Below are 22,921 nucleotides of genomic sequence, written 5' to 3'. Positions count from 1 at the left end.
GTCTGGTGCCGTAGCAGGCATGCAGAAATCAGTGACCGCAAGATAGACATTGGCCCTGCCCAAAATGAATCTTCAGTATCATGAAGAACACAATTATTAAACAAGCCTAATCATTATAATATATACCATTATAGATTATTATATTGTTATGTATTATATATTGAAGGGGGAGATATATATGTATATATATATTATATATCATATGCATATATATGTATTATATATCATGAGAGAGGAGTATAAGTATTGTGTGAGACTTTCAAAACAAGTGTAGATTTCAAAAAGGACCCAGGAGTGAATAAAGAGTTAGCTGAGACGGGTCACATAAATAGGAGTTGGTCAAGTAAAGAGTAAAAACGATTGAAGAATGTGGAATATTCTAGGAAGAGGGAGGAAAGAATTTGAAATAACTAAAAAATACAACATGGCTAGAGGGTAGGATGAGGGGAGGGGCGCCTTCGGGAGGCTGAAGAGGAAAACAGACATAGCTCAGTAAAAGGGCTGGGAATTTCAAGGGAAAAGGGAAGCCTTTGAAGGGTAAGGTACCAGTGAAATCATAGGGTCATATTTTCATTGTTTTGCAAGATCACTCTGGACGATGAGTGGAAGAGAGTCCAGACAACCAATATTTAAGCACGAGTGTTTTTAGAATGAGATGACTTTGGGTTCCACCTCCTCAATTACGATTTTTCCCGAATCATTTGCCCTCCTTTGAACCCCAGTTTTCTCATCTGGAAACTACAGCTAGCAATAGAGCTCCCATGAATGAATACGCACCCGCCCAGAATGTGCCACTCAGTATCACCTCCTATCATTTCTGAATGACTGGGCATCAAAAGTGAATGGTTATTATTTCAAATACCTAACTCCTCTAATGCAGTCACTGGTTGCCTTAGAAATCTGTCCCTGTGAGTTCTCACAAATAATTTAACGAACTCTGTATGTTGGGGGGAACGAAACACATTGATTTTTTGAAATATATTTTACCTTGAAACAATACAGCCTTTGTCTGAACCCTCCAACTTTAATTTAGTGACCGAATTAATGGTGCTTTAAAAACCCTGCCAAAGTAGTGTTGCCTCAGTCGTGGGATTGGGGGCTGACATCTGAACTGGGACAAGTTACTGAATCACCCCCAGTCACGTTGTCCCATCGGCCTGAGGATAAAGCCCGAGGAGAAGCAAGACAGGGTGTGTTTGGGATTAAAGAGTTATAATCCGGGGGGTGTGGGTGCAGGAAGCTACCCAGGTAGGGCTCCCGCTTGTAGGGTAAAAGTAAGTGGTTTTAATGAGGCAAAGGAAGGGGCAGTTCTAGGAGTCAAAGAAAAGAGGGGGGGAAAAAGTTCTTTCTATGGGTGTTAACAAGCTAAACTATGTGGGGCTGTGCGTTGATTGTCTGCTTATTTCATCTTCAGAAATTCCAGAACTTTGAGTCCTGTGATCACGATGTCCATACCCTGATGACCTCTCAGATAGCTGCTTAAAACAATTGCTGTTTTGCCCAATCTAAAGATCTGGTTCAGGGGCACCTGCATGGCTCAGTCGGTTAAGCGGCTGACTCTTGATTTCAGCTCAGGTCACGATCTCACAGTTCGTGAGATTGAGCCCCGCATCAGGCTCTGCCCTGACAGCACGGAGCCTGGAGCCTGCTTCGGATTCTGTGTCTCCCTCTCTCTCTGCCCCTCTCACACTCACGCTCTGTCTCTGTCTCTCAAAAATAAACATTAAAAAAGTAAATTTGAGAGGGAGGGAGCCAAAGCATAAGAGACTCTTAAAAACTGAGAACAAACTGAGGGTTGATGGGGGGTGGGAGGGAGGGGAGGGTGGGTGATGGGCATGGAGGAGGGCACCTGTTGGGATGAGCCCCGGGTGCTGTATGGAAACCGATTTGGCAATAAATTTCATATTAAAAAAAAAAAGTAAAGTGGAAATCATTAAGTGGTTTTCCTGATTCTCTTCCTAAACTTGCATCATCTGTAGGTACAGTATCATTAGAGATTTGCATATGCAGAGTTTGTGAAAAGCCAGGAGCGTTGGTTGGAAAACACGCTGTCGCTCCACTCTCATCCATGCACTAGACATAAGAGTTCCACCCGATCCCCGGGTACAGATGCCAAGTTTAGCTTCAAAAAGGAAGACTCCGAATGATGCATTTGAGCCTTGACTTTGATGCCAGATGTGATTCACACAATCAATCCTGTTTTCCTCATCTTTCGAGGAGAGCCTCCACAACCCCACGTCGTCTCTTCGCATTAGAGATGATGCAACAGCGGCCGTACCTTCACTTCTTCTGGATGAATCAGCGGCCAACACAAAGCCATTCACTAGTGCAGGTAGCCACCAATCTCTCACCGCAGCACTTAGCCGACTCACATTTTAACAATTTTTCCTGGAAACCGGGACCTCTCTGAACACTTGGACAAAAATGGTGGCGATCCCAAACACTGTGACAGGGTAAAAAGGGACCTACTGGTGCACAAACGATTTAAGTAGCCGCAGCGGGACGGAGAGTGTCCACAGCGCCCCTCGACTACACCTGCCACGGAGATAATTGCACCGTTTTTTCTACACATTTCCAAGCGCTGGCGAAGCTCACCGTCCTTTGAAATAAAGTGTTTCGGTGCTTCGGGAAAGAGCAGATACCGGCTTCTACATCCAGGAAGTCATTTTTCGGCTTTAACTGTCAAATTAGATCTTTGCTCGAGTTGTCAGCAGGGCAACTGAGTTGCAAACCAGGCTTTGTCAAAAGAGTTTTTAAATTCCTTGACCATTTAAAGAATGCATGCCTAGGGCAACCTGGTGAGAGAGTTTCTCCCAGTATACAAAAAAGATACGTCTTTCTCCTCTGAGGTCTAGACCCTGGGGTTGCTGCCCTCGGGCTAAGGAAAGATAGGGTTTCCAGGAGAAAAAAAAAAGTACAGCCTGATGACTTTCAATCCTAAGGGATGGTGGAGAGAAGGAGAAAAAGAGACAGAAATGGAGGGAGGGAGGGAGGGATGAAGAATACCACCCTCCCCACACTGGATTCCCAGCTCTGTGGTGGGAAGGAAGCAAGTAGAAAAGCATAAAAAGATCAAAATTAGAGGCCTGTTTCCCTTGTCCAACTGAGGGAGGGGCTAATCGCCCTTAGAAGGATCTCAGCACATAGCCACTCCCAGCCCCATGTGCAAGCCTTAGCTCTCAGGTCAAGGCTCAGGGAAACAGAGCAACAGTACTCCTGAGTAAGTGTTCTTTGTCCCCTGTCCCCGGAGCCCACATGCCACATGCCAGAGACCCTGCGGGAACTTTGCAGGAACTTCACAGAGGCGATGTTATTAAGATTTCAGGGGGACCCTCAGAGGCAAAGGTTCAGAGGAATAAAGTCAATTTTCCACTTAGCTTGCAGGACAAAACCCAAGTGTATGCTGTAAACAAGAGAGGACCTAAGACAAAGAGATTCCAAATGGTAAATATAGACGCACAAAGGTATCCCAGGCGTATAGAAACAATAAGAAGATAGAAGCAGCAATCCGGATATCACATAAAGTAGAATGCAAGCCTAAAAGCACTACGTGTGATGAAGAAAGGCACTTTTTAATGCTAAAAGCTGTAATTCACAAGGGTGATTATGCACTGAGAAATATTCGTATCCGAAATAATATAGCAAGCACCCTACGATGCGAAAAGTACAAGAGATTCAAAGAGTCATAGACCCATGACATGCTAATAAGAGGAGACACTCAAAGATCACTCTTGGCCAAGACAGATAAAATGAACAAAAAGATACAAGCAGACAGAATACTTAAACAATGTAATCAACAAGGAGACCTTATAGATATATACTCAACTTTAAGAGAAAGTTCCATACTCTTGAAACATTCACAACAATGGATCGTCTCCAGGCTACAAGGAAAACATTAGTTAAGTTGAATAATGTAGAAATATTATAGGAAACAGTTCTCACCACAATGCAATAAATTTGGAAAGTATTAATAAAAACTAAAATGAAAATGAGACTTTACCCTGGGTATTTAAAATCTATTAAACAACTCTTGGGCGACAGAAGAAATACAAACTGAAATAACAAAATATCTGTTAAAAATAATCATAACACAGCATTGTATTTCCAAATCTACGGGACACATTTAAAGCAACAAGGAGAGATGCCATAGCACTGAACACTTACCAGGAAAAATGAAAGAATGAAAATAAACATATTAAATGCTCATCTCAAAAAAATGGGAAAACAAAGCCAACAAAGGAATCCTCAAGAAAATACAAGGGAGGACATCATGAAAATAAATGAAGGGATAAACTAATGAGGTAGAATAGATAAAAATAGCATAATTAGTAAACTAAATTCCTGGCTTGGGAGAAAAAAAAAAAAAAAGACCTCACGAGAATGAACAAAACGCTTGCCTGTGGAAGCCTTGCTACGTCCACCTGTTTCCCACCTCTGCTTTCTTGATACAATTCTTCCCATCCCTGAATACAAGACACATGCCCCTACACATCACGACCAAAGAAAGAGCTGTGGAAGAATGGGGGGGTGGGAGTAACTCGATTACCAAAATTAACAAATGCTGCAGGAATTACTTAAGAAATATGATCTCCCTTTCCTCAAGGGACAGCCTCGGCCTCAAAGCGTGACACAGAGTGAGCATCTGAAGTCTGGAAAAGACGGAGAGAAAGACACACATTATAGGAGAGGGCCATGCTCTCTCGTGCACACTCGAGAAGCGTACAGATTCCCTGAAAGTAAAGATCAGGGATGAAAAACTGGCACAGCCACTGGCGTTTGACTGGAGTGACTGCATCCAGCCCGTGGGGGGTCACAGGAGCAACATTTTCACAAAATAGGATCCTACCGTGGAACCGCCAAAAGAGAAGCCAGCTGACACCCTGTGGGTGTTAGGGTTATAGCACAGAATGTACCCACTGTAAAGGTGTTATCAGTTGTACAAAAGTAATAAAAATAGGAATTCGGGAGAAAGAAACAGAAGGATATACAAAAGGGGTGATTATTACCTTCATAGGATGGAGCCAATCGATATAGTCAAATTGAAATCTATAATAAAAGAAAATACAGTTGACCCTTGAACAGTACAGGGGGGAGGGGTGCTGACCCCCAAGCAGTCAAAGATCTGCATAAGACTTTGGACTCCCCAAACCTGAACTACTAATAGCCTACCGTTGATCGGAAGCCTCAGTAATAACATACACAGTCGATTAACACATTTTGCATGTCACATGTTTTCAATTTTTTTAAACGCTTTATTTATTTTTGAGAGTCAGAGAGACAGAGCGTGAGCAGGGGAGGGGCAGAGAGGGAGGGAGACACAGAATCGGAAGCAGGCTCCAGGCTCCGAGCTGTCAGCACAGAGCCCGACGCGGGGCTCAAACCCACAAACCCTGAGATCACGACCTGAGCCGAAGTCGGACGCTTAACCGATTGAGGCATCCGGGTGCCCCTGAATATTATGTTTTGTATACTGTATTCCTACAATAAAGTAAGCTAGGGAAAAGCGAATGTTATTAAGAAAATCATAAGAAAGAGGGGCACCTGGTTGGCTCAGTCGGTTAAGCATCCAACTCTTAATTTCCGCTCAGCTCACGAGCTCACAGTTTGTGAGATCAAGCCCTGGGTCCGACTCTGCCCTGACAGCACAGAGCCTGCTTTGGATTGTCTCTCTCCCTCCCTCTCTGCCCCTCTCCTGCTTGCACTCTCTCTTTCTCTCTCTCTCAAAAGAAACAAACATGTAAAAAAAAAAGAAAATCATAAGGAAGAGAAAATACATTTCAGTAGTGCACTATAAAAAAATGCATGTGTTAGTGAACCCACAGTCAAACCCATGTGGTTCAAGGGTCATGACCTTTTTGTTATTTGTAAAGGGGTCACTTAGGATCCTTTACACTCAAATTCCCTAATGCAAATGAAAATTTATCTAAAGCTCAACCTATCTCATATTTTCACTTCGGTTGCCTGTCTTTGGAATTTGAATAAAAATGAACTTAATGTTTTTTTAAAGTTAAAAAAGTCATTTAAAGTTAAAAAAGTTAAAAAAGTCATTCTTGTAAATTACTTCTCTGTTTCACATGGATATGAATATATGCAGAGAGATTGAGTCTATTCCCAAAAATGCTAATGATGGCTAATTTGAATAGAATTTATAGGGTTTTAAAAATTGTGCTTTTTAAAATGCTTTATAATAAGGAAGAGTAACTTTTGGCAAAACCAAAAGGGTACATTATATCAAGTGAAGTTTTTAAAAGTAATAATGTTGCAATTAAAATACAATTTGATTGGAAATCACCAAAATTTAAAACTTTTGCTCTGCCAAACGCTCTGTAAAGAGGATAAGAGGATGAGTCGTAAAACGGGTAGAAATAATATTTACAAACTATACATCTGACAAAACTTGCATCTAAAGTGTAAAGTCTATAAAGTACTCTCAAAACTCAACACTGAAAAAACTGAATCCAATTAGAAACTGAGCAAAACATAGAGGTCACCAGAGAAGATGGCAACCGTGTACAAGAAAAGATTTTCAGCATCATTAGCCATTAGGGAAACGGGAAACCAAAATAAGATATCGTGCCACACTGATCAGAATGGTTAAAATAAAAAATAGCGGTAACAGCTAATGCTGCTGAGGATGCAGAGAAGTTGGATCACTCACTGGTTGCTGGTGGAAATAGCATAGTACAGCCACTCTGGAAAACAGTTTGGAAACTTCTTAAAACCATAAACTACCCTACGAGCCCACAGTTACACTCTGGGCATTAATCACAGGTAAATGAAGAGTTACGTTCACACAAAAACCTGTGTGGGAGTGTTTATATAAGCTTTCTTATTTGTTTTCTTTTTTATTTTTTAACATTTATTTATTTTTGAGAGACAGAGAGACAGAGCACAAGTGGGGAGGGGCAGAGAGAGAGAGGGAGACACAGAATCAGAAGCAGGCTCCAGGTTCTGAGCTGTCAGCACAGAGCCAACTCTGGGCTCAAGCCACTAGATCGTGACCTGAGCTGAAGTCGACCACTCCACAAACTGAGCCACCCAGGTGCCCCTTTATATAAGCTTTATTCTTGAAAGACCGAGCTAGAGCGGCGCCTGGGTGGCTCAGTTGGTTGAGCATCTGACTTCGGCTTAGGTCATGATCTTGAACCCGTTAATGGGTTCAAGCCCCAGATCAAGCTCTCTGCTCTCAGCACAGAGACTGCTTCAGATGCTCGCACCCACACCCCAACCCCCCACCCCCCCCACCTCCCCCACTGCTTGTGCGCATGCACGCACTCTCTCTCAAAAATAAACATTAAAAAATTAAAAACAAAAGGCCAAACTAGAAATAATCCACATGTCCTTCAAAAAATCATCAAATAAGCCATGGTCCATCCACACCATGGAATACTACTCAACCGTAGAAACTAATGAGCGTTAATGTGTTGATACCCATGTTGTGGATGGATTTCAGAGGGATTGTGCTGAGTGAAAAAAGCCAATCTCAGAAGGTTCCATACTGTACGGTTGCATTTATGTAAAATTCTCAAAATATCCAATTATGGAAATGGACAACAGTAGTTGGCAGTGATTAGGAAGAAAATGGGGAGAGGGGGTGGACCTGGCTATGGGGGGTAGCAAAGAGCGCTTTGTGAAGGTAGAACAGCTCTTTATCTTGATTGTGGTGAATCCACATAGGGATAACATTGCACAGACTTGTACACACACACACACACACACACACACAAATGAGAGTACTTAGAACCAGGAAAATTTGAACAAGCTCTGTGCATTATACTAATGCCCATTTTCTTATCTTGTTACTATACGGTAGGTGTGCAAGATGTTAGCACTGGGGAAACTGGGTGTAGGCATCCTTGTAGGGTTTTTTTGTAACTTCCTGTGAACCCATAATTATTTCAAGGTGAGTTGTTTAAAAATATATAATTCAAGACACAAATAATCAAGTAAAGTAGTATATTTTCAATACATAAATGGTACAATATTTGATGAAGTCAAATAGTCTATATTCTGCAGCAGATAGAATGAATGATTTCAAATTAATGCAAACCAAGGCTTGTTAGAAATACCAGAAGAAACAATCATTAATGAAAATTGCAGTATAAAAAACTTGTCAGAATTCAAAGCATTTGTGTCATGTAATTACTAAGCTTGATTTCACAGACACACATTTTCCCAGTTGGTGTTCCTTTGAAGAGTGTTATGAGAAACGTAAATAGTTGCATGGTCAGGTAAGTGTGGAAAATTCTGTATACCCCATCTTCCTCTTATAGTTTCAGAATTTACTGTTTAAAATTGTTTGACAAGCATCTTCTAAAGCAGTGTACCTATGTCTACTTTAAGCTAACCTAAGGGTTCCCAGGATATTCTCTTTTGATGTAGGACTTCCTAAAACCATTCTTTTCACGTGAAACACCAGAAGTTTGTCAGAATTGGAAGTGTTACCAACAGGTTTTTTAAATGAATTTCAGAAAGGAAGAAAGGAAGACAGAAAGAAATACAAATACCAAAAGAAGGATAAGCTAGCAGGATGGATGGATGATAGATGATAGATAGATAAATAGAGAGATAGAGAGATAGATAGATAGATAGATAGATATAGATAGATAGATAGATGATAGATAGATGATAGATAAATGATAGATAGATAGATGATAGATAGATAGATAATAGATAGATGATAGATAAATGATAGATAGATAATAGATAGGTAGATAGATAATAGATAGGTAGATAGATAATAGATAGATAGATAGATAGATAGATAGATAGATAGATAATAGATCGATCATAGATAGATGATAGATTGATTAACAGAAGGAAGAGAAAGAGAAGGAGGGGAAGAAATAGAAGTTAGTTTTTCTGCTACATCACTCTTCTTCATCTACTAGCAACCGCATTTGTTTTGTTCTAGCACGAAGCTCAAGGAAGGCCATGCTGAGTTCACCTAAAGTGATAAATGCATTTATATACTTATCTCACTTTTGGAGAGGAAAACCTTGCTTGTGTTACCCTATGTAAATACCCTAAAATAGTCTACTAAATGTTTTGTTAATCAACCATTTTGAACATTGTTGATCTCTGTAAGAAATAAAATAATAGAAAAATGGAATTACATTTTGTTTTAAAAAGCATAAAGATGGTTTGAATAATTCAAAACACTCACATTGTTTTCACAAAGAAAAATGCAATTCAACATGTAATACATCTCTGTGAGACACCAGTTAGTTCATAGAGAGTACATAAGTAATACTAACATTGCCATCAAAACTTTATTCCTGGTATTAATTATTGGGATGCCTTTGGGGTGCCTGGGTGACTCTGTCGGTTAAATGCTCAACTTCAGCTCAGATCATGATCTCACAATTCGTGAGTTCGGTCCCCACATCAGGCTCTGCGCTGACAGCTCGGAGCCTGGAGCCTGCTTCGGATTCCGTGTCTCCCTCTCTCTCTGCCCTTCACCCACTCACGCTCTGTCTCTCTGTCTTAAAAATAAACAAACATAAAAAATGTTTTTAACTGAAAAAAAAATATTGGGAGGCCTTTGAGATGTATCAAGCAGAGAGGTCCTGGAACAAGCCACAGACTGCACATTAAAGTTCAGTGTCACTGAGTGTTGTAAGAAGTGCTGTATCACTAAACTGTATCCCTGAAACAAATACTACCCTCTATGTTAACTCACTGGAATTTAAATAAAAACTAAAAAAAAAAAAAAAAAAATCAGTGTCATACAGCTATCTCCCATCAGTGACATTTAAGACCACGGGAAGAATTATTTCAAGATCTTGTGGTGTGTTTGAAAGCATGAGGTTAAGAGGTGTCAGTCCATATCCCGACTCATCATAAATTCATTGCCCGACCTTGAGCAAGGCACTCAACCTGCGCAAACAATTCACCTTCCTCAGTCTTACTGTAAAGAATGAATCAGACCTATAAATGACAGACAACAGACCCATGGCTGCCAGAGGGGAGGGGGTGGGGGGGATGGGCAAAATGGGCAGAGGGGAGCAGGAGGTACAGTTACGAAATGAATCCGTCGCCGGGCTGGAAGGCACCGCACAGAGAACGTGGTCAGTGGTGTTTTCACAGTGTTGTATGGTGACAAACGGTCACGATATTTGTGGTGAGCAAGGCCTGCTCATACACTGTGGACTCACCATTCGGTGCTGTGTGCCTGAAACTCTCTTTCGCTGGTGCTAAGAACTGTATAAAGGGTCGTGAAGGGGTTTATTAGATACTGCCAACAGATAGATAATAATAGCAAGGTAATAATAGACAATAACAGACAGTAATAGACAATAATAGTACGTAGGTCAGAGTTAACAACAAAGATACTGCCTATGAGTCTTTTATTTATTTATTTACTTTGACAAACACACCTTGATCACCATCCTTTCTAACCTTGGTACTAAGTTCCGGGAAAACAATTCACAACTGAGATGGGGAGCCTACTGCATTCATAAACACAATTACAATCGACAAGTTAGTGACAAGTGGGGCATCTGTAATGACAAATACCAAACACGTCCCTGGGAGAAGCTACAAAAGGTAACAGTAGCCAAACGCATAAATAGTAACTAAGAAATGAGGCAAGTATCTTTTCGAAGTGTAAGATTTTTTAAGAGCTAGGACTCTTGGGGCACCTGGGTGGCTCCAAGTTAAATGCTCAACTTCAGCTCAGGGCATGATCTCGCGGTTCATGAGTTCGGGCCCCGAGTTGGGCTCTGTGTCGACAGCTCGGAGCCTGGAGCCTGCTTCGGATTCTGGGTCTCCTTCTCTCTCTGCTCCTCCCCCACTCACACTCTGCCTCTCTCTCTCTGTTGGAACCAGCCTTGACCTTTCCCGGGTGGCTCCGGCTACTTCCTGCAGCACCTGTGAGCAGTAAACCTCTCCATCTCAATTTCTCCTGTGGTTTGGGTCAAACCACATCTCACCCTTTCCCCAAGGGCCAGGCGGGACTCTGCTGCACCGGTATTAATCTGATACATTCGTACCATGCATGCTGACTAATTAAAACTCTTTGCAACAGTCAACTTTGAAGATTAATTACAGACTTTTAGTAGAATATGTACAAGAAAAATACTTTGGTTTATACCGACTTCAGGAAAACAAGAAAGATGTGGCTTTATCATGGTTTCGTATATACAGTCGCCTCCCTTGAAGGATCAAATTATTACTCAGGGACAGACATCAACTCACGGTCATCCTTTCAAAGGCGCTCTGAGAGATTTGTGCCTTCCCTGCATTTTCCTCACCATCTCTGGAATTCTTCCCAGTCGCCGTTAGCTCCAGACCCTGAGAACGTTTTCACAACCTGAATCAACGGGTTCCTGTGCATTTTTTCTCAAGCCTGTTAAGCATGATGGAATTCAGCTCTTCTCAAGGCCGCCAGCCTACCGATTGCAAGAGAAACCCCAGGGTAGAACAGATTCTGTGCTGCAGTTACTTACGATGCCGTTCCAGCTCCTCCCTTGGCCAAACCTTTTTCTGACTCTCTGTCCTCAAGGTGAAATGGAGACAATATTACCATGTAACTTTCAGGGTTGCTGAAGTATTACCAACTCCACCGAGTTAATAAGAACACCCTTAGTCCCCTCGTTAATAATTAATCAAATCATTATTAATTAATACTCTTAATTAAGCGCACCCTTGTGGTCCCCGGGTATCCTGTAAATTCTCAACAAATGTGAGATACAGGACGAGATTTAAGATCAACTTGCTCTCTATTACTTCACTGATCATTTAATTCCAGTTTTCTTATCGATTACTAGTCCATTAGGAAATTCAGCCTACGTGTCAAAATACCATCCGACAGAGTCAAAATATCATAGATATTTAAAATATTAACAGATGCTCACGTTTGTAAGGGTAGAAGACAAAACTACAGGATTTTTCAGCCAGAATGAGACCATTTTTCTTGTCTTCCCATGATTCCACACTTGGCTCTAAGCTTTAACCTAGTCCAACTAAGCATTTCTTGAGGATGCCCGATGCATATCCTTTAATTCACTCCCTTAATTATACTGGGAATCATCAGGGGCCATACTGGGGTTGCAAGCTGAGGGGGGGAAAGATCGTCTGGGGACCCCTGCATGCATGTCACCAAAGTCCTGGCCTGTGAAATAGCAGACTTACATTTGAACGAAACGCAAGTAAAACTTTTCACGTGCTTTACTGCCCATGGCAACGTGAATGCGAGAAGTGGACATGGGGCGGACACCATATTCGAGGTCGGTCTTGCTCCCCTAACACCTTTTTGCCACGAAACCGGAGACTGCACGCTTCGCAGCATCCTTCTCTCGGGTCTGTGTTTCAAGCCCACGGTCCTCGCTTGTCCACGGACGACCAAGCCCATGGCTCATGGGGAGTGCGGGTAAGGACACGTCGCTGCCAGCCTGCCCTGCCATGGCTGCAAGCCCGAATTCTCCCCAGCGGTATTGACACCCAGCGACCAGTGTCCCAGCTCCTTCCTGACATGGGTATGGCTACGATCGCAGTACGCGTGACTATGGCCAATATAGCAGTAGCCACCAAAACCAAGCAAATACTTGTATTGGTTCATTCAAAAATTACATCTACCATTCACTAAGCCCTTGGGATGCAGCAGTGAAAAACCAGATGGGTGTCTTTTTTTGTCGTGCAGCTCACATTCCAGGAGGAGGAAATAAACAACCATGTACCTACCGAGTCGGGCGGCGCCACAGAGTGTAAGGAAATCAACGCGGTCAGAGAGACACGGGCGCACTGTGTTGGGATAGGATTCTCAGGAAAGGTGACATTCCAGCAGCGGTTAGGACAGGGCGAGAGAACAAGCCATGTGGCTCTCGGGCCGGAAGAGTACACGCTGGGCAGAGGGCGAGCAAATGCAGAATCGTGTTGGTTGCAGTCTGCTCGGGTTGCTCAAGGCAAATCAGGGAGGCCAGCATAGCCCGGGCGGGCTGTGGAAGGAGTGGACGGAGATGACAACACGTTGTATTGGGCACCACGGGACAAGGTCAAAATACCGTCCTATAGCGTCAAAATGTCAGAGGCATTTAAAATATTAACAGACGCTCAAGTTTGTAAGTGTAGATGACAAAATGACAGAATTTTTGAAAGGGAATCAGACCATTGTTACTGTCTTCCCATGATTCCACGCTGGTTCTAAGCTTTAATTTAGTTCAGTTAAGCATTCCTTAGGGATGCACTAGCTTTCGCCTGGAGTGAGATAGGGAGTCCCTGAAACCAGATGTTGAACAGAGAGGTGGTAAGATCAGACTTAAGTTTTAGAAGAATCTTCCTGGTCGTTATGTGAAGAACAGATTTGAGAGGCTGAGGGCACGAGCAAGGAAGCCTGGTTCATTATATTTACGTCTCCCGCGGCCTTCTATGTTGGGTGTTTACGAACGCATTCATCTATCTACACGTGCCTCACCTGTCCCATTTATTGAGTGCCTGTGTGCCGGGCATCACGCTACTCGTAAAGGACCATAAAGGTGGTTCGGCCCGGTTCCTGTGACTAAGGACTTCTAATTTAATGGATGACACTGTTAAAAAATAATGCACAGACTATGGGCGCTAGAATAGAGGGTTGTATGAAACATTACTGGAGGAATAATCATTTCTATTATTATCCCTTTCTAGTTATTACTCCTTTGAGGCAAGAGAAGAAAACCGGGGCTGTGCACCAGGAGGTGCCAACAAGAAACAGAAGGAAAGAGAAGGTTCCGGTAAGTCGCCCAAGGGCCCGTGGAATGTAGCCGTGCAGGCTTCGCCTGAACAGACCTGTCCACATTTGGAAGTTAATACCTAGCAAAACATAATATAGGCAGGGTGGAAAAAACAAAGAGAAAAAAAGGGAAAGAAAACACAACGCTTGAGGGATTGCAGATCTATGCCCCTGCTTTCCCCGCAGGAGCCTGAGAAAGGTTTTAGAAAAGGATTTATGTCCTAACAGGTTCTGGAAGACCTCTGTGAGATAAAGCCCCACTGGAAATCCAGGCTGAGAGGAGCAGTCAACAGACAGGCTTTCCTAAAAATGAATATTTGACAAAATTGAAGAAAAGTCACATATTGAGCGTGAAGAGGACAAGTGTTTCATATTGATAAAAGGCACACTTCATCAAGACGTCAAAAAAACATTAAGGACTAAACATAGCATTGAAATATAGACAGCAAATATTTTTAAACATACAAAGAGAGGCTGGCAAACTAGATCCGAGGAGGGAGAAGGAAAAATCCCTCTCAGAAAATGGCAAATAACCTGGGGGAAAAAATGACAGTATTAAGAATTCGAATATCACGAATATTCAGCTTGCTGCGATAGATATGTAGAGAGAGTCGTGTAACAAACAAATAGAAAATACATTCTTTTCAAACACCACAGGACACTTGCAATGATTAGCCAGATGTTAGGTTACTAAAAAATTCTAAAGGAAAAAGTGCTCAAGGCAGAAATTACACAGCCAAGTTCTGATTACAAGGTTACAAAACCAGGCAGTACACAACCAAAGGCTAGCCCCAAAGAGACTTTCCATGGAAAAAAAATGTCAAACCATTCTTCTAAATAGCTCAAGACAGAGGAAAACTCAAAATTAAAATTAACAACTATTCAGCAGTGAGTGGAAATAAAATACCATACATTGAAACACAGAATTTGGGCAAAGCATTAATCACGGCAAATTTGACTGGGAAGGCATGTGTTAGATACAGTATTTAGAAAAATGGGAAATAAGTGAGCAGAGGAGTCAATTCAATAGAGAAGAAAAAAAGCAACAGTCTAAGCCAAAGCAAGGTGCATCAGCCAGCGATGAGGGGTGTAGGCTCTGATTCCAGGAAACCTGCCTCCGCCGCTCCCCAGCTCTGTCCTGCGTGGAGTTTTCTGGCCTCTCTGTGCCTCGGCCTCCTCATCAGCAAACCACAGGCTCTTTTAGTTTTCTTAAGGGATTAAGTGAGATAGTAGAGGTAAAATTCTTAGAGGGCCTGACTTAAAGTAAGCATCCAATAAATTTACGCTTCTTTTAAGAGGGAGACAACAATATAATTCAATTAGCCAAGGATCCGTTTTCTAGTGGCACAGGTGCAGCAAGAGTGGGTTCCATTTCCTGTAAATAAGGCCCCTTTACTGAAATCTTTGATCTTCCAAGTATGCCGGGGTAGAGTGCCCATTGATGTCAGAGCAGTCCAGAACACTCCAGCAATGATGTACATTTAGGGAGACATTAGGGCCAATTCTGTACAGATCCTTTCAGAGGCTAGGCAGGGAACATACCCATTCTAGCTCGTTTTATGAAAGCTGCAAAACCTTGGCTGCAAAAGTGGAACAGGACACTATAATATTAAAAACTAGGCTGATCTCCTATATGAACATACATGCCAAACTCTTAAAGTATCTGCAAACCGAACCCATTTATACATAAAGGGTAATATGAGTGACCAAGCTGAACTTACTTTAGAAACACAAAGTTGGCTTCTCCTTGGGGGAAAAAAAATCAAATAATGCACTTTATAAAGAAGAAAATTAAGTGGAATAAAATAGAATAAGATAAAGGATAAAATTCATAGGATCTCAATCTATGCAGAAAAACATTTGAAAAAAATTCAACATTGATTGTTAAAAGCTCTTAGCAACTAGAAATAGAAGGAAGTTTCTTTCGTCTGAAAGAACATAACTATGAAAACATTATACGCAATGGTGGAATGCTTTATACTTCTATTTGAGGTTGGGAAACAAACTGGGATGCCCATTATCTCCCCTTCCATTCACCATTGTATTGGAGATCTTAGCCAATGCAGTAAAGCAAGAAAAAGAAATCAGATACAGTGATTGGAAATGCAGGAGTGTGCCTGGGTGGCTCAGTCAGTTAAGCATCTGACTCTTGATTTCAGTTCAGGTCATGATCTTGCAGTTCATGGGATCCAGCCCCATGTCAGGCTCTACACTGATAGCTCAGAGCCTGCTTGGGATCCTCTCCCTCTCTCTCTGCACCATCCCCCTTTCTCTCTCAAAATAAATAAAAAGACTTAAAAAAAAGAAATGCACGAATATAATCATCTTATGTAGGTAATATGATTATGCACACAGAATCCAAAACTATCCATAAATAGTTACTAAAAGGAATATATGAGTTCAGTAAGTTTATTTTATGTAAGACCAATATTAAAAATTAATTTTTGTCTAAATATCCAAAACAAAAGAATTTTTTTTAACTTTTAAAAATAATTTGAAATAGGGGCGCCTGGGTGGCTCAGTGGGTTAAGCATCCGATTTCGGCTCAGGTCATCATCTCACAGTTCATGGGTTCGAGCCCCACGTCAGGCTCTGTGCTGACAGCTCAGAACCTGGAGCCTGCTTCCGATTCTGTGTCTCCCTCTCTCTGTGCCCCTTCCCTGCTCATGCTCTGTCTCTCTCTGTCTCTCAAAAATAAATAAATGTTAAAAAATATTTTAAATAATGTGAAATAAATCTAATTGAATGTGGAAAGCTTCTACACAGAAAATTATAAAACATCAAGAGAAAAAACTGATGTAGAAGAATAAAAGATATATCATGGTCATAAATTGGAAGAGACAATATTGTAAAGATGTGAATTCTCTCCATATTGATTTATAGATTCAATGAACTATCGTTCAAAATCCCTTTAGGTTCTTTTATGAAATTGGCAGCTGGTTCGAAAACTTATGTGGGAATGTGAAGGACCGAGAGTAGCCAAAAGAGAAGAAAAGGGATGTGCCCTAACAGACATCAAGATTTATTTTTAAACTATGGTAAATAAGGAGTCTGGCACTGGGTGCAGAGATAGGCAGACCAATGAGACAGAAGTGAGAGACCCCAGATAAACCCACACACAGACACTTGATTTATGACACAGATGGTTCTGTAAAGCCCTGCATGTGGCCTTCTTGACAAACAGAACTGGGAAAGTCTATGTGTATCTATTGGAAGACAGGAAATAATCTCTAATCGCATCTAATCACTCAATCTAACAATGTAGAAGTTTCTCATCCCTTTATTAAAAGCAGTTTTCACTTAGCATAACACTCTCCATTTCCATCCACATCGCTACAAAAGGCCATATTTCATTCTTTCTCACTGCCAAATAGTATTCCATTGTATATATAAGCCACATCTTTATCCATTTGTCAGTTGATGGACATTTAGGCTCTTTCCATAATTTGGCTATTGGTGAAAGTGCTGCTATAAACATTGGGGTACAAGTGCCCCTATGCATCAGCACTCCTGTATCCCCTGGGTCAATTCCTAGCAGTGCTATTGCTGGGTCATAGGGTAGTTGTATTTTCAATTTTTTGAAGAACCTCCACATTGTTTTCCAGAGCGGCTGCACCAGTTTGCATTCCCACCAACAGTGCAAGAGAGTTCCCGTTCCTCCACATCCTCGCCAGCATCTATAGTCTCCTGAGTTGTTCATTTTAGCCACTCTGACAGGCGTGAGATGGTATCTCAGTGTGGTTTTCATTTGTATTTCCCTGATGATGAGTGACGTTGAGCATCGTTTCATGCGCCTGTTGGTCATCCAGATGTCTTCTTTAGAGAAGTGTCTATTCATGTTTTCTGCCCATTTCTTCACTGGATTATTTGCCTTTCGGGTGCGGAGTTTGGTGAGTTCTTTATAGATTTTGGGTACTAGCCCTTTGCCCGATATGTCATTTGCAAATATCTTTTCCCATTCCGTCAGTTGCCTTTTAGTTTTGTTGATTGTTTCCTTTGCAATGCAGAAGCTTTTTATCTTCATGAGGTCCCAATAGTTCATTTTTGCTTTTAATTCCCTTGCCTTTGGAGATGTGTCCAGTAAGAAATTACTGCGGCTGAAGTCAGAGAGGTTTTTTCCTGCTTTCTCCTCTAGGGTTTTGATGGTTTCCTGTCTCACATTCAGGTCCTTTATCCATTTTGAGTTTGTTTTTGTGAATGGTGTAAGAAAGTGGTCTAGTTTAATTCTTCTGCATGTTGCTGTCCAGTTCTCCCAGCACCATTTGCTAAAGAGACTGTCTTTTTTCCATTGGATATTCTTTCCTGCTTTGTCAAAGATTAGTTGGCCATACTTTTGTGGGTCCAATTCTGGAGTCTCTATTCTATTCCATTGGTCTATGTGTCTGTTTTTGTGCCAATACCATGCTGTCTTGATGATTACAGCTTTGTAGTAGAAGCTAAAGTCTGGGATTGTGATGCCTCCTGCTTTGGTTTTCTTCTTCAATATTACTTTGGCTATTTGGGGTCTTTTGTGGTACCATTCAAATTTTAGGATTGCTTGTTCTAGCTTTAAGAAAAATGCTGGTGCAATTTTGATTGGGATTGCATTGAATGTGTAGACTGCTTTGGGTACTATTGACATTTTAACAATATTTATTCTTCCAATCCATGAGCATGGAATGTTTTTCCATTTCTTTGTGTCTTCTTCAGTTTCCTTCATAAGCTTTCTATAGTTTTCAGCATAGAGATCTTTTACATCTTTGGTTAGGTTTATTCCTAGGTATTATATGCTTCTTGGTGCAATTGTGAATGGGATCAGTTTCTTTATTTGTCTTTCTGTTGCTTCATTATTAGTGTATACGAATGCAACTGATTTCTGTACATTGATTTTGTATCCTGCGACTTTGCTGAATTCATGTATCAGTTCTAGCAGACTTCTGGTGGAGTCTATCGGATTTTCCATGTATAATATCATGTCATCTGCAAAAAGTGAAAGTTTGACTTCATCTTTGCCAATTTTGATGTCTTTGATTTCCTTTTGTTGTCTGATTGGTGATGCTAGCACTTCCAACAGTATGTTAAACAACAGCAGTGAGAGTGGACATCCCTGTCGTGTTCCTGATCTCAGGGCAAAAGCTCTCAGTTTTTCCCCATTGAGGATGATATTAGCTGTGGGCTTTTCGTAAATGGCTTTTATGATGTTTAAGTATGTTCCTTCTATCCCGACTTTCTCGAGGGTTTTCATTAAGAAAGGATGCTGAAATACGTCATACAGAGAAAGACAGATACCATATGTTTTCAGTCTTATGCGCATCCTGAGAAACTTAACAGAAGACCAGGGGGGAGGGGAAGGAAAAAAAATTTAGAGAGGGAGAGAGCCAAACCATAAGAGACTCTTAAAAACAGAATAAACTGAGGGTTGATGGGGGGTGGGAGGGAGCAGAAAGTGGGTGATGGGTATGGAGGAGGGCACCTGTTGGGATAAGCACTGGGTGTTGTATGGAAACCAATTTGACAATCAATTTCATATTTTTAAAAAAAGCAGTTTTCACTACAGAGTGCCCAGGAAACAGTGATCAGCAACAGCCCCAAAATGAGAGAGATGGTGGCACTAATGGCCAGCGACCACAGCTGCCGCCAGCAAGCCTTCCTTCCTTGGCACTCACAGTGCCAAGTGTCCCCACAAGCATCACCATCATCAAAACCATGGCTCTGACACCTGGCACCTGGCCCCGCCACTCTCTGGGCTACTGAAGTGGCCTCTTCACCAGTCATGGTGAGCAACCCAGCCACTCAAACACCTGCAGCTGCCCAGGTGAGGATGTCCATCTCTTCTGCTGTCCATACGTCCACCCATCCTGTCATTTAAGTGCACACATCAGGGACTATGATAATGGCCCGGCAAAGCCAGGTAGCGACCACGCTGGTGGGTGGGGTCATCAACGCCACCGCCCTGGTGAAAAGCCCCATCTCTATCCCGGGAGGCGGCGCTCTGACTTGCAATCTGGGCAAAGTGACATTGGTAGTCTGGATCAAAGGGTCCCCATCAGCTGGGACCGTCCTGAAGCTGGGGACCTCGGCAGATGGCAAGCCCACCACCGTCATCAGTGGCATGAGAGCCGGTGGGGCTGGGACTAAGCCCATCATCCTGGCCATTCCAGCAGGCCAAGCCCAACACAACACCATCATCGAGACCATCCCCATACCAGCCACAGGCGGGACCAGCAGTCTTGACATCAAGTCCCTTTTCACCACCATCATCACCAAGGTGATGACTTCAGGAACAAGAGCACCCACCGAAATCACTGCTGCTGTTCAAAATGCCCTGGCCATGAGAAGCACGGAGTGACCCAGGTGGTGCTAAAGAGGGTCACTGGACAGCCAGGCAGGCACTATCCTCTGCTCCGTGCCCGTTGAGGGATGTTCACCTGGTCACGACTGTCACCGTCTCCACCATCAAGCCAGCCGTCACCGTGTTGATCACAAAAAGCGTCCCAGATGTCACAACCCTCGGCAGAGGGACAGGCAGCATTCCCACCAGCCTTGCAGAGCTGCTGGCCACCACACCGGAGCCTCCCTGGCCCATCACTACCTTGGGCACCATTGCCATCCCTTCAAGCCAGGTGATCAGCCCCCACTGGTGTCACCGTGCTGGTTGCACAGACCACGGTGATGAGGCTTGGTGGGTGCACCATTCCCACCATCACCATGCAGCCTATCTCCCAGCCTACCCAGGTGCCTCCAATCACAGTGCCCAGGGAGGTCAAGTCCAGCCTGTGCATGACCTTCCTGTGTCCGATCTAGCCTCGCCTACAACACAACAGCCCATGGCAGGTCACCACGGCTGACTTGGTGCAGGGTAACATGGAACCCCGGGACGGTGTCACGTAGCCTGGCACTGAGATGCCGGTGGGCTACAACCCACCCTGTGAGACCCATGAGACAGGCACCACCTACACCCCCCCCCCCCACCACTGGGGGTTGTGGGCAAGCCTGAGGGTAGGTAGCAGCTAGCTTCCTGCCCACCGCCCCTGTGAGATGCACCAGACCACTTCCATTGGTACCACCATATCAGTCGGCCCTGGTGCCCTGCTCCCTGATACTCTCCTCTCCCACAGGACCCTCAAGTCCAGCTTGAAGGTGGCAGCACGACTTATTGCTACCCCCAGGCCAGTGTTTCACTGCCAGCTCCTTTCTGGACACAGAGGGTATGTCTCAACCATCCTGTGAGACACACAAGACAAGCACCATGCCCATGGCCATGATTGTCACCTCCAACATAAGCTCAAACAAAGATCCCCCACCATCTGTGACCAGGGACGGGTGGACAGCATCCAGGGCAACGGTGTGAACATCACCGGCTCCGGTGCCACCACGTCAACTGTGTCCTTTACACGGACGTGTGCTATGACCCTCGTGATAATTTCCAGAAGGTACTCACTTCCATTTATGTTCAATTAATACTAGCTGCCATAATGAACTCCAAAATCTGAGGGAGTTAAACCTATGACATGGCTTCTCGCTTAGGTAACAATACTGAGTTTTTCTGGTTGGCGTGCACTGCAAGGAAATCCATACATGCAGACTCCTTTCAGGGAGGGGCTCTGGCATCTATAATTTGAGGGCTCATGAGGTCATGCTTAGGGTTGTCGCCACTTCCTTCCATTCCAGCAAGGAACGCAATTTATCCAATTCGAACAAGAGTTCCAACAGAACATTCTTCGCTCGAGGAGAAAAATTCTAAAATGCCACTGTAGAATTCTACATTTATATTTTTTGTCACTTTTAAAGACGCTTCATTTAACTTATTCATTTTCCTCCTTTCCTTTTTTACGTATAAAATGCAACGTGTGAGCTTTGGTTTTAGTAAGCACAACGGGCTTACACACGCACGGTGGTTCAGTATTATGAATAAATATTCGCAGTTGATTTTGAATAAAATGCAACTAGCGTCCTGACATCACACTTTCCCAGGTTGCTCTTCAGGCTTGCCCAGACGAGGAACAAACATTCTTCCCATAGGCGAATCTACTCCTCTTTTCACTCCGCCCAGGGGTCCCTTGACCAGCCTTCCCACTCACGGCAGCGTGTGGAAAGCAGGGGTGTTACCAACCACAAGGAGATCACATTCCAGAAATGGAGTGATAATTGCCTAAAGTGTTCAAAAGGAGACATAGTTGGAGGATGTGTTGTTCCAGGGGCAGACTCTAAAACTCCCAATAGTAGATTTAAGTGGCAAGAAAATGCGATTATCAATTACAGTTTCCTTGATACTCCGAGACGGGTTTGTGTTAGCACGCTGAAGCACAGAACACCTTTGAGAGGCTGGCTGGAGTTCAAAGTTCATGGAGGCAGCACCACGGATGGTGCAGATCATGATAAAGGTGCGGCCAACATTAAATGAATGGAGTTAGGGAACTGTAGTATCGGCTCACCGGAGACAGGTTCCAAAGGGTTTGGAAGGGAAGTCTTTTTCAGTTAGAGCCTTTAAAGGAGACGGCAGTCACAGCCGCCATCTTTTGTGTGTTGGTTTGTTTGTTTAACTGTTGAGAGAGAGCAAGCAGGGGAGAGACAGAGAGGGGAGACAGAGGATCCCAAGCGGGCTCCGTGCTGACAACTGTAAGCTCAACGTGGGGCTCCAACTCAAGAACCGCAAGATGGTGACCCGAGCAGAAGTCTGACGCTCAACCGACAGAGCCACCCAGGTGCCCCCCAACTGCCAACTTGATCTCAGCCTTGGGAGACTCTGAGCAGAGGACCCAGCTAAGCTCTGACGACTCCTGATTCGGAAACTGTGACATAATACATAGATGTTATTTCAAGTTGCCATTTATGTTCATTTCTCATGCAATCATAGGAAACTAGAAGACTGGGAGATACCCCGTACTGCTCTCTCTCTTTACCCCTAAACTCCACCTATATTGCACTAACATCTAATATCTCAGATTTCATTAATCCACTTCTCTATCCCTGTTGTTCTTACCTTGGCCCACACCATCACCACCTCTCAGCTGGATCGCTCTGAGGTTATTCTAATTGATCTCGCCACTTTTAATCTGTTCTCTAGAAATCCATTTCTATCCTGAAGAATGACTGATTTTGAAACTCTGATCATGTCATTCTTCACTTAAAATCTTTCAATTTCTTCACATCAAAGCTACTCTTTAGTGAAACGGTACGTGCAAGGCCCTGGGATGAAAACCTTTCCGAATAGAATTCCAATTAATCCCGACA

General features: G+C 43.1%; 1 protein-coding gene and 1 pseudogene across 1 annotated transcript in view; both read left to right on the top strand.

The window, feature by feature from the left end:
- Positions 1-22,921, top strand: part of SGCG (sarcoglycan gamma) — a 226,100-nt gene that overhangs the window by 13,528 nt on the left and 189,651 nt on the right. The window lies entirely within an intron of this gene.
- Positions 12,093-22,921, top strand: part of LOC132680607 (host cell factor 1-like) — a 39,671-nt pseudogene continuing 28,842 nt past the window's right edge.

The sequence above is a fragment of the Panthera onca genome, chromosome A1, assembly GCF_046562875.1.
Source record: "Panthera onca isolate mPanOnc1 chromosome A1, mPanOnc1 haplotype 2, whole genome shotgun sequence".
Taxonomy (NCBI): domain Eukaryota; kingdom Metazoa; phylum Chordata; class Mammalia; order Carnivora; family Felidae; genus Panthera; species Panthera onca.
This window is presented reverse-complemented; position numbering and strand designations above follow the sequence as displayed.